Raw genomic sequence first — 13,335 nt, forward strand, 5'->3', positions numbered from 1 at the left:
CGATTCCACACCGGCTGCATCCAACAATGGCTTCAGCAAAGCGCAACGTGTCCACTGTGCCGGGCTGCTGTTCCTAACCCACAACCGTACCGCCAGAGACTAATCGAGGTGGAGGAAATCAGCATTCAATTCCTGCTCAACCACTTCTTTTCCATACAGGTTGATTAAAACGATGTTCCATATCTGCTATTACCCCCATAGTGTAACATCTTTTTTCTTTTTATACAGGATGTTTAGAATTGTGTTTTAATAGCTAGTGATTTAAAAAAAATGTATAGTATAACAATTTTTTTCTTTTTATACAGGATGTGTATACTAGTTGTAGTTGATGTTTCCCAAAAAACAAAAACAAAAAAAGCCCCCCCCTTAAACAAATGTATAACTATATAAGTGTAAATGTATAGTTTAATCGATCTTTTCTCTTTATACAGGATGTGTATACTAGTTGTAGTTGATGTTTCCCTAAAAAAGAAAGAAAGCACCCCCCCCCCCCCCCTTAAGCACTTACCGGCCGCCTGCCGTCATTAAACGTCGGTCCTTTAACGCTAAATACCCGATATTTTTTTAAACGGCGTGCGATCTCCTTTCAGATAACAGTGGTCCCAGCGGGGGATTCGCTGTGGGATCACCCTTACGGTGCGCCCCCTCCCCTCCTGCCGCGTCCCGGCCGTTTTCCTCGCTTAACGGATATGCCGGCAGCGGGGAAAACGATCCGGTCCCCGCTCCTCACAGACAGGAAGCCGAGTGAGGGCAAGATGGCCCCCACTTGACTCGATGGTCTTGGAGGACCGGAGCGACCTCAAACATAGTTGCCTAGCAACCGGTTTAAAGGGCCGATTTTTTTTTCAGCAATGTTTTTTAGTCTTTTTGACCCCAGATCTCACAATAAAGAGGTCCTGTCATGCTTATTTCTATTACAAGGGATGTTTACATTCCTTGTAATAGGAATAAAAATGATCAACATTTTTTTTTTTAAACTGTGTAAAAATAAAAAATAATAAATAAAATAAATAGGAAAAAAAAATTAAAGCGCCCTGTCCCCGTTAGCTCGAGCCCAGAAGCGAACGCATACACAAGTCCCGCCTACATATGTAAACGGTGTTCAAACCACACATGTGAGGTATCACCACGACCGTTAGAGCGAGAGCAATAATTTGAGTCCTAGACCTCCTCTGTAACTCTAAGATGGTAACCTGTAGAAATGTTTAAAATGTCGCCTATGGGGATTTTTAAGTACCAATGTTTGTCACCAATCCACAACCCCAGAAGTGGAGGCCACCCAATGTAGCCGATGTTCACATACACAGTAGGATACAGGAACATGTTTCCAAGCTTCTTCCTCAGCCTGTCTACATTAAAAAATGATGACTAGCATCAAGTAGGGTAGCTTAGTGTAGTTAGTGTAGGTCCTGCCCTAGAAGAGTCTACCTTGTCGTGGTGGGCAGGCTTGGAATCTCTTGGTCAAAGTGTGCCAGTGAATGGGAGTGATCACTACTCTCTAGAGAGCTTCACTTTTGGCCAATTGATTTCACCAAAGGACTCTTGGTTTAATCAGAGTACATGAAAATAGTTACCCGGCAGCACCCGCAATGCTGTTCCAGGTTTCCCAATGGGTGCATGGCTTGGAAATCAGGTGGAAGATGACACCAGCCTACCAGCGGGGGACACAAGAAGAGGAGGTTCAGGGGCACTCTGTACAATACCATTGCAGAGAGAAGGTAAGTATAACATGTTTGTTATTTTCATTTGAAAAATAAATGACAACCGTCAAACAGGAAGAGGAGACAAGAAATAGACATTTGCTGATCCTCTTCCCCTCTACCCAGTGGAAACCTTAATGCAGGATCTAGGTCCGCCGATGAGAACACGAAGCCCAGAAACCAATTGCGACAGAGCATTTGGAAGGGGGACCGGCATTTTCCAGGGTATGTTGTAGTAATACAACGGAAGAGCTAGGGTGTATACCCACCGGCCACTTTATTAGGTACACCTTGCTAGTACAGGGTTGGACCCCCTTTTGCAATCAGAACTGCCCTAATTTTTTGTGGCATAGATACAACAAGGTGTTGGAAACATTAATCAGAGATTTTGGTCCATATTGAAATTATAGCATCATGCAGTTGCTGCAGATTTCTCAGCTGCACATCCATGATGCCAATCTCCCGTTCCACCACATCCCAAAGGTGCTCTATTGGATTGAGATCTGGTGACTGTGGAGGCCATTGGAGTACAGTGACCTCATTGTGATATTCAAGAATCCAGTGGTGAGATGATTTGAGTGTTGTGACAAGGGGCATTATCCTGCTGGAAGGAGCCATCAGAAGATGGGTACACTGTACTCATAAAGGGATGGACATGGTCAGCAACAATACTCAGGTAGGCCATGACGTTTAAACGATGCTCAATTGGTACTAAGGGGCCCAAAGCGTGCCAAGAAAATATCCCCCACACCATTACACCACCACCAGCCTGAACCATTGACAAAATGTTTTACATTTATATATTTTACACATTTTTACATATTATACATACATATTATTTTTTTTAAATAAATGTATTCATATTATTATTATTATTAATATTATTATTATTAGTAGTAGTCTTAACACCCTAAAAAAAATAAAATAAATAACTAATTCTAACCCTAACTCCTAATCTTAACCCTAACCTAACCTTAACTCTAAGGGCTCTTTCACACGGCCGTTCAGTTTTTTGGCTCCGCTCCTTTTTTTTTTTTTTTTCACAGAGCGGATGACACTTGTGTCATCCGGTCCGTATGTCCGCATATCATCCCATCCGTTTGCGGATGATATACGTACATAATGTAAGTCTATGGGGATTGCGGATGTCAGCGGATGACACCGCTGACATCTGATTTTGCTTCCTTTCCATTTTTTTAATGGAGGAAAAAATAGGGTTCTGTTCCGTTCCAAAAAACGGAACAGAACTGAAAGGAAGAAAATCGGATGTCAGCAGTGTCATCCGATGACATCCGCAATGCCATAGACATTCATTATGTCCGTAAATCATCCGCAAAAAAATAGGAACCCCTTTCCCTAACGAAAAAAACAAATAATAATAAATGAAAAACAATAATAAAAAAAAGACAAAAGCTAATGTAAAAGCAAAAACAGCTGAAACGCCTTGCAAAAAATGATGCAACAGATGATATTTTTTTTTATTGGCTAATAAAAAATACCAAAGCTCAAAAACGCTGTATAAAAACACGCAAGTCACTCTTAAATACATGCCAAAATCGTGCAATAAAACGTGCAAACAAAACACCGGAAAAACGCTCAAAGACGCTACTCTCAGGTGTGAATGCAGCCGTATACTGCAATGCAGAGGAGGGGGGATAATATATGCTGTGGCCATGATGCTCATAGTGCAACAAATATAATCCCTGTTGTTGCATTCAACCCACCTTGTTTTCTCAGGCTTCCATTCCATCAGGTCAGGAGATGGAGGAACATCTGTTTTTCCCTCTCCTCTGTGATGAATGAAGCTATGAGGATTTTGTCACAGTTTCAGTTCTGTATTTACCTGGCTGGTACCAGATAGGAAAGAGGCGGATTAAACAAGTATTCTGTTTGATCAACTCGCTTAGAGGGCAGAGGAGGGATCAGGGGTCTAATAGACCCAGATCTCTCCATAAAGAAGACCCGTCACTGCCTAAGGCAGTGTTTTTCAACCTTTTTTGGGCAAAGGCACACTTGTTTCATGAAAAAAATTACGAGGCACAGATGGTACAGGCATGGCACAGGTGATGGTATAGGCATGGCACAGATGGTATAGGCATGGCACAGGTGATGGAATAGGCATGAGGAGGAGGAGGACTGACAGGAGGACTCACTTACCGGGCTGCTGCTGCTGCACAGGGCTGGACTCACTCGTCTCTCTTCCAAGACCCGACCGTGACCGACTGGTTCCAGGTGACCTCCTCACCTCACGCTGCGCCTGCGGCCTGGTCTGGAGCCGGATGCGGTCTCTCTGCAGTGCCGCCGTCCCATCTGTCCACAAAGATTTGAAGAAGGCCCGCCGCCGTCCGATCCGACTCGCCGACTCCCGCCGAGTCCTGGTCTCCGTCCGTCTCCTCCTGCTCCGGTCCTCCTGGTGACTCGAGTCGCGACGTCTTCTTCTCTCCACTGCTGCTGCGCACACTGTGCTCGGGCGGGAAGGAAGTCGGAAGGCGGAAGCGGTGACCGCCCCACGCGTTACGTCACCAGATGATGTCCTACTGTGATTGGTCCAGGCTGGAGTCTGGACCAATCACAGCCCGGACATCAGAAAAGTGGGGGGTGTCGACACAGTCCGGCGCCCCTGGTGGGTGAAAATTTGTCATTTTTTTTTTTTTTTGTTTTAAATCTTTCGAATTTTTCCCATAGCACACCAGGCAACATCTCACGGCACACTAGTGTGCCGCGGCACAGTGGTTGAAAAACACTGGCCTAAGGTATCACAAGGGATGTTATTCATCTTTTGTGATAGCAATAAAGTTAAATGAAAAAAAAAAACATGTAAGAAAGGAATAATTCTAGCACAGTATTTTATATATATCACTTGAAGACATTTTTTGTTTTTGAGAGGGGGTGGGGTCAGGGGGCCCTGTCAAGTAGGCTGTATGGGGCCCCATGATTTCTAACAGCAGCCCTGATCCTGCACCCTCATCCCTCTACCCACCTGTGTTTAGGTAGTGCAATAAATCTTCAAAAAGACAAACTTAGACTGAGCTTGCATGTTATGGGTGTGCTCTGGAACTGGCATCTGGGCCCAGCAGCCTCTGAATGGGTAAAGAAGACCTGGGTTATTTTCAATGGCCCCTCCAGGGCTAAGTGCTACATATTGGGTGTAGGAAAGCTAAAAGAATGTTAGATTTTAGTTATCAAGCCTAATCTACTACAGTTTGCTTTAATTCTCCCACCCCACCCTACTCACCCTTCCTTTGCAACCACAATACCGTCTTTAGCTATAGGAATTAAAGTAAACTACTCATTCCGGATAGATTGCCAAAAGTATTGGGACACCTGTCTTTATACGTATATGAACTTTAATGGCATCCCAGTCTTAATCTGTAGGGTTCAATATTGAGTTAGCCCACCCTTTGAAATTATAACAGCTTCAACTCTTCTGGGAAGGCTGTCCACAAGGTTTAGGAGTGTGTCTATGGGAATGTTTGACCAATCTTCCAGGAGCACATTTGTGAGGTTCCAAAGGTGTTCTATTGGGTTGAGGGCAGGACTCAGTGCAGGCCAGTCAAGTTCCTCCACCCCAAACTCACTCATCCATGTCTTTATGGACCTTGCTTTGTGCAGTGGTGCACAGTCATGTTGGAACAGGAAGGGGCCATCCCCAAACTGTTCCCACAAAGTTGGGACCATGAAATTGTCCAAAATGTCTTGGTATGCTGACACCTTAAGAGTTCCCTTCACTGGAACTAAGGGGCCAAGACCAACCTCTGAAAAACAACTCAACAACATAATCTCCCCTCCACCAAATGATTTGGAGGGGTGGCCCAATATTTTTGGCAATATAGTGTAGGAGTGAGTTTGGGGTGGAGGAACTTAACTGGCCTGCACAGAGTCCTGACCTCAACCCGATAGAACACCTTTTGGATGAATTAGAGCAGAGACTGCGAGCCAGGCCTTCTCTTCCAACATCAGTGCCTGACCTCACAAATGCTCTTCAAGAAGAATGGTCAAACATTCCCATAGACACACTCCTAAACCTTGTGGACAGTGTTCCCAGAAGAGTTGAAGCTGTTATAGCTGCAAAGGGTGGGCCAACTCAATATTGAACCCTATGGACTAAGATTGGGATGCCACTAAAGTTCATGTGTGTGTAAAGGCAGGAGTCCCAATACTTTTGACAATATAGTGTATATGCTACTTGGGGAGGGGGGAATTAAAGTGATTGTAAACTCTCGTTTTTTTTTTTTAATTAACAAATATGTCATACTTACCTCCTCTGTGCAGTTGGTTTTGCACAGAGTGCCCCGGATCTTCCTCTTCTTGGGTCTTTCTTCTGTGCTCCTGGCCAATACCTCCTGTTGAGTCCATTCAGACACGAAGCTGCGACCTGCCCCCCCTCCTTATTGGCTGACCGACTTTGATTGATAGCCAATTGCTCCGCGCAGCTGTCTTAGCCAATGAGTAGGGGAGTCCCGGGCAACTAAGACACTCCTGCAACATGGCTGGATTGAGATGGGGCTCATGTAAGTATTAGGGAGGCTGCTGCACACAGAAAGTTTTTTTTTTTTTTTATCCTAATGCATAGAATACATTAAGATAAAAAAAAAAAAAAACCTTCTGCCTTTACAACTTTAATTTTATAACTCATGAAACAGAAAAGTTTAGTTGATGGCATCAACATGACCCATTACGGTTTTGCATTTACTATCCGGGTATTATCACTGATGCCAAAAGTCGTTGGTAATTATAAAGACAGAAAATAATTTTTTTCCCCTCATTGATAATATGCAAATACAGTAAGACCATATCTTCTGCCTCTAATGTAGGTATGTCTGTTTACTGATTCAGAAAAGTTGGAATGTGTGATCACTGAACTTAACCCAGGATATTTGTAATTACCAGTCCAGGCCCCATCTGTAGAAAAGGCTGCAATTTAATTGTACAATTGAAACTTTTCCAGACTAATTCTTTCATATGACCTGTTTTGTAATTTGTTTGTTTCTTGGTTGGTCTTTGTATTGAAGATTGAAGATTTCCTGGCAACAGTTTTTACGCAATTAAAATGAAAGATTATTTATTTGGTTGTCAGCTTAGTTAGTATGTTGTTGCTGACACCTGGTGGTCACAATTGAGAATCACTTTTAACCACTTTACCAACGGAGGATTTTGCTGTCTTACGTCCAGGCCACTTTTTGCGATTCGGCGCTGTGCAACTTTAACTGACAATTGCGCGGTCATGCAAAGCCGTACCCAAACGAAATTGACGTCCTTTTTTCCCCACAAACAGAGCTTTCTTTTGGTGGTATTTGATCACCTGTGCGATTTTTACTTTTTGCGCTATAAACAAAAAAAGAGCGTTTATTTTGAAAAAATAACAATATTTTTTAAAAAATTTTATATGAAATTCCCCCCCAAAAAATGTAAAAATCTAAATTTTTTAAAATTTTTGGCCAATTTGTTTTCTGCTACCTATGTTTGGTAAAAAAAAAATCACAATAAGCGTATTTTGAATGGTTTGCGCAAAAGTTATTGCGTTTACTAACTAAGGAAAAGATTTTTGTCATTTTTGGTGGGTTTTTTTAACGAGTAATGGCGGCGATCTGCGATTTTTTTTTTTTTGCGGGACTGCGACATTGCGGCGGACAGATCGGACCCTTGACTGACATTTTTGACACTTTTGGGGGTACCAGTGACATTTCTACAGTAAGCAGTGCTATAAATATGCACTGTTACTGTAAAAATGACACTGGCAGGGAAGGGGTTAATTTCATTGGAGAGGGAGGGGTTAATGTATGCCTGGTGCTTACTAACGTGTGTGGGGGGAGGTGACTGAGTGACACAGGGACAGATCGCATGTTCAGCTATGCTGAACACTGCAATCTGTCACTGTTTATCACTTGGGAGATCCGCCCGCTCTGTTTACACAAGCGGCGGATCTCCAAAATCGATTCCACCGACAAACGGGGAAGAGCAGCGGCGTTCGCCGCCACTCCTCCCCTGGCCCGACTCCCGCTGTGACTGAAAACAGTGGGAGCGCGCCTCTGGCGGCGTGCGAGCGCCGCCTACAGGGGGAGGAGTCCAGCGATGTAGTTCTACGTCGCTGGACGGAATCGAGCCACTTTGCCGCAGTACAGTCCCAGTGACTGGTCGGCAAGTGGTTAAAGGATGGTACTGTAATTGGGAGTCACAAAATAGATAATTGCCTTCATACTGAAGGTGACATCACTAAAATAAGTTTGAAAGCAAGCAATGGTTCTGTTTTGCATTTATAGACTGTAAGAAAGCTGTAATTATTAAGCATCTGAGTGATCATACTAATTATGCCTCGTACACACGATCAGATAATCGTACGAAAAAAATCGCTTTTGAATTGATCGCAAGATAATCTGATCATTAGTACACAGCTTTCGACAGCCGATCACGACATTTTGTCCAACAAAATCTGAAGGGACAAACACGAAAACCTTTGTCGTACAATAGCCTAGCGAATGACAATCATTTAATCAGTACAGTATGCATCCGCTAAAAGCCGATAGACAAAGACCGCGCATGATCAGAAACACGAAAAAAACTTGGAAAAAGCCTGGCTGCCATTGTTTTTGCACTAGCCAATACGTCGCTACGCAATGAGGAAGCTTTTGCAGAACCCTACGAAAAAAATCATACATTTAGTGCGCTTTGTTGAATTAGATATTAGTATCATGCAACAAAATGCAAACGATAAGTCGTTAAAAGGGGATCTATGGTCACGCATACACTTTTATTTTATACTATCAGCATTGCACTACATACAATTGTTATGATTGAATTTCAATATAGGCTTACTTGAAAAACCTCCTTTTATGATGCTTGTTCTGCCTGTATGTTGTCCATCTCTTTCCACAACCTCCTGGGTTCCATGCATGCGTTGCAGATTCTCCTCTGCTGTTTGCTTTCAATGTCTAAGGACTACATATCCCATGGTACCATGCTATCTGCAAACAGTGATTCCTGTACTGACCTCTCCTTTTGACCCCCCTAATCAGGCTGGCTTTTTATGATATAAATATCTGCATAAAATTAAAGCTGGATTTTATGCGATCTGCTTTTGGTGCTTTCCTCCTTGCATACCCAGGATTTTTATTTAGCTATCTGTATCCCTGTTAGGGATATTTACTCTGTTTGTTTTGATTTGACATTGTGACAGGAATAACAGAAAAATGATCTGGATGACAACCAGTGGCAGCCGTCCATTGAGGGCGCAGGGGCGCTGCCCGCTACCCATGCATCCGGCCCCCTAATCTACATGCAGGACGCCAGACGCAAGGATTCCAAAGGGTTTTCTTTTTTAAGCACGTGATTAGAGCGTTTGTTCAAACGTTTTATTAAGGTTTACAGGTGAAGAGAAGCGTCAGAAGAACAATGAACAGAAGAATAAATACAGCAATGTGTAGAATAACATGGTGTTACAGGAACCATAAATACAAAACCCAACTGTACATACAGGCGGTTGCAAGAGCAAGCCGCGAGTAACCAGGATGAGAGGAGGTGGGGCTGTCGCCACCGGCACACAGGCACCCCGTAAAGGGAACAAGCTGTGCCCGCGCTGGGCGATGCGACCTCCCGCCCGCTATTACATAGATAGAGACTCATTCACCTCCAAAGTAAAATATTATTGAGAAAACAGATCGACTAAAGTGAAGTCAACAACTATAGTGCTAAATACAGGGGTTACATATACAGATTGAAAACGTAAACAGGAATTATGGTGAGTGCAAAAGCATAACCATGCTATTGAGGCACATCACGTCTAGGACTTATTTAGTAAACACATGAGTGTACGTACAGGGGAGGAGAGGGAAGAGGGAGAAAGAAAGAGGGATTGAGGGAGGAAAAGAGAGAAGCAGGGGGAACGGAAAGAGAAAAGGTAGGAGGGATGTCGCCGGGGGGTAGAGCACTGGCATCAGATAAGGAACATAATGAAGCTGGAGTATCACGGCAACAAAAGAGAGGAATCAAAATCGGGTGGGAGGAAATGATCAACCCAAGGTTGCCAAAGCCTGTTATATTTATCCACTTTGTCCAGCAACACTGCTTCTATTTTGGCATAAATCATTGCCTTAGTGATCCTGTGCTTTACCTCAGGTATGGGTAAGTGTGGGGATTTCCAGGCCCTCGCTATAGTCTGCTTGGCTGCAATGGTTACCTGTAGGAACATTTTTTGTCGGGATTTGGAGACTGTGTCCGGTTTCATATTCAGAAGGGCCAGAGAAGGGTCTGGGAGGATGGACGTATCCAGCAGAGTGGAAAGGATGCGGAAGATAGCCTCCCAGAATTCTTGTACTTTAGGGCACGTCCACCATATGTGTAAGTGGGTGCCTGCATTTAGGCAACCTCGAAAACAAGTCGAGGGGTAGGATGCCAGAGATTTTGCTATGCGGGCGGGTACTAAGTACCAACGCATTAGGACCTTGTAGTTAGTTTCAGAAGCCACGATATTCTGGGAGGCTGCCTTAGTCGCTTGCCAAATGTTGGACCAGTCCACATAGTCTAGGTGCAATGACAAGTCTTGTTCCCATTTATTGGCGTAGGCGGGCAGAGTCCGGTTGGGGGAGTCCGAGAGCCTGGAATAGAGAAGGGAGATAAGGCCCCGGGAGTGCGGGTCATGTAAGCAGACATGTTCGAAGGATGTGAGATTAGGTAAGGTAGAATCAGTGTGGGTGCATTGTGCTAGAAAATGTTTGATCTGGAGGTACCGAAGGCTCTAATAGGTTTTTAAAAAAGGGTGGGCTCGGGGCGCAGAGTACTGCGCCCTGAGCCCACCCAGTTGTGTGACAATAGCGAATGAATATTCGCTATTGTCACACAGATTCTCCTCCTGGCCAATCAGGAAGCGAGTCCTGAGACCCATTTCCCGATTGGCCGAAAGGAAAAGCCATGCTATTGACCAAGAAGGAGGAGGAGGGAGGGAGAAGCCCCACCCACGGAAGAGACTGAGGGAGAAGCCACCGCTGCCTGCCCTCCACATGTCAGTCCAGGCTGAGTGAGCCGCACTCTGTGTTGGCAGGACAGGTGGTAAATCTTCCCAATTGGACACAGAAAAAAAATTATAAAAAATGAGGCAGAGAGGCTTGGTAGGTGCTAGTAATCTGTGGATCGAACTGAGAAGGGACATGTATGAGTAGAGGTCCGAGGTGCAAGGATAGCTTAAAGTTGAGGTGAGAAAAGGAAAAGGTTATCAGAAGAGTTGAAAATCAAATAAATACGTCCGTTCAGGCTGTACATACTGTATATCACTTTTGGGTGTATCTTTTTAAAACTTTTTTTTTATAGTAATATATTATACAATTTAAGTAAGATGTATAAAAGAAGATGCTGCAGGGCAAAATAAAATGATCACTTAAAGAGGATCTTTAGTCCCCCCCCGCCTAAAAAAAATTAAAAGTCAGCAGGTGCTGACTATTAATAATATGCATGTTGGCAGGTGCAGTCTCTTTTCTCCACTGCAGGGGGCGCTCGACCGCTTCTGCATTGCAGTTGGAGGAGAAGTTAAAGCGGAACTTTACCCAAAAGGGGAAGATCCTCTTGTTTCCATCCTCCCCCCTTCCATTGCCACATTTGGCATATTTTGGGGGGGAGCAGGTACCTGATTTTGACAGGTCTTGGCTCCCACTTCCGGTCAGATCGCCGCACGATCTGTGCGGAAGTTTGCTCCCCGTCCTTCCCCCTGCAGCCTTCTGAGACACATCACACATTCCAGAAGACTGAAGGACCATTCACAAGGCGCAGTGCGGCACGCTCATGCATAGTAGGAAACCAGCTGTAAAGCCAGAAAGCTTCACTGCAGGTTTCCCTTACCTAATATGCCGGCACCTGAAGTCGATTGAAGAATCGGCTCTGGTGAGGAAATCGCTGGATCCCCGGATAGGTAAGTGACCTTTTATATTGTCGCTGCTGACTTTTTTTGGAGACTGGAGCTCCTCCTCTTTAGGAGGAACAGGGTTCCTCTGATTTTTTGGGTGACTGGGGGAGCTATCCGGTTGGATGTTGCCACTCTATGCGACTCTGGCAGACATCTTGGGGTCAGGCAGAGCCTATTTAAGGCTCTGGCTCCCAGGCTTAGCTCGCATTTCAAGGGGTGTATAGTATTGGCCGCCGTGCTGCAGCTCAGTTTAGGGTCTTGGCAATCTTCTTTTAGCCTAGGCTGTCTTTAGGTAGAGCAACAATTATTTTGTTCAGATCCTCAGAGAGTTCTTTGACATGCGGTGCCATGTTGAACTTCCAGTGACCAGTATGAGAGAGTGAGAGCGATAACACCAAATTTAACACACCCGCTCCCCATTCACACCTGAGACCTTGTAACACTAATGCATCACATGACACCAGGGAGGAAAAATGGCTAATTGGGCCCAGTTTGAACATTTTTACTTAGGGGTGTACTCACTTTTGTTGCCAGCGGTTTAGACATGAATGGCTGTGTGTTGAGTTATTTTGAGGGGACAGTAAATAGACACTTACTACTTTACATTGTAGCAAAGTGTCATTTCTTCAGTGTTGTCACATGAAAAGATATAATAAAATATTTACAAAAATGTGAGGGGTGTACTCACTTTTGTGAGATACTGTACATATGAATCAGTCTGTGTTGTGGTGCACAATAATGTAGGCGTGTTGCAGAGCACTGTAGATGTATTGGGGTGCAGATTTACATTGCAATGCACATCCAATGCTATTTACACAGATATTGACACCTAATGTGCATCATGTAGTTTTTATATATTCAGTACACATATTAGTTTTACAAGATACCAATTGTGAAATTAGTTTATATAACATAATTTTTTAATTACAACAGGAAGTTTAAATATAAAAGTTATATTACACATCAGAACTATTTGTCAATAGCCTAGCATTCCTTTCTCAACTAGGGCTCCTCCAGAGAGTTTCTCGAGCAGTAAGCTTCTCACAGTGTGCATTAGAAACTGCTACAGGTCAGACAGAAACCCCTCATTTCCTGGCTGGAGGGTGTTCCGCGTCATCTAGCACTTTCCTTTCCAGCCATACTGTTACTGGCCTGCTCCCTTCATTCGTTGGATTTTAATCATAAAAGTTCAGCATTACATGTGGGCATTGCCAAGGGTGGGCTGCATGCAAATGATGTCTTCCTAAAAATGCCCACTCCTTCAGATTTGACACCCACCCATCAAGCATTTTGATATTTGCAAAAGTCCTCCAAAGAGCCAGAAAATGCTTGCATTATGGTTAAGAGCTCTGCAGAAGAATACTGTGCACATCACCCTGCCAGCCCCTCCCTCCAGCTATCATCTGCTTGCATTGCATAGAGAAGCATAGGGGTTGATTTACTAAAACTGGAGAGTGCGAACTCTGGTGCAGCTCTGCATGGAAACCAATCAGCTTCCAGTTTTTTTTTTTGCCAAAGCTTAATTGAACAAGCTGAAGTTAGAAGGTGATTGGCTACCATGCACAGCTTCACCACATTTTGCACTCTCTGGTTATAGTAATTCAACCTCATGTGAGGGTGTCACTGGGTCTAAAATGGGGTATGTACTGTACAATGAAAGTGGAAATTTTTTTTTTTTTTTAGTAGAGTAAAAGACAAAATTGTTTTTTTTTATTAATTTTGATCTGTGGTCATTTGTCATCTGTA

This window comes from Pelophylax lessonae (genome assembly GCF_965119305.1).
Source record: "Pelophylax lessonae genome assembly, chromosome: 10".
NCBI classification, from domain to species: Eukaryota; Metazoa; Chordata; class Amphibia; order Anura; family Ranidae; genus Pelophylax; species Pelophylax lessonae.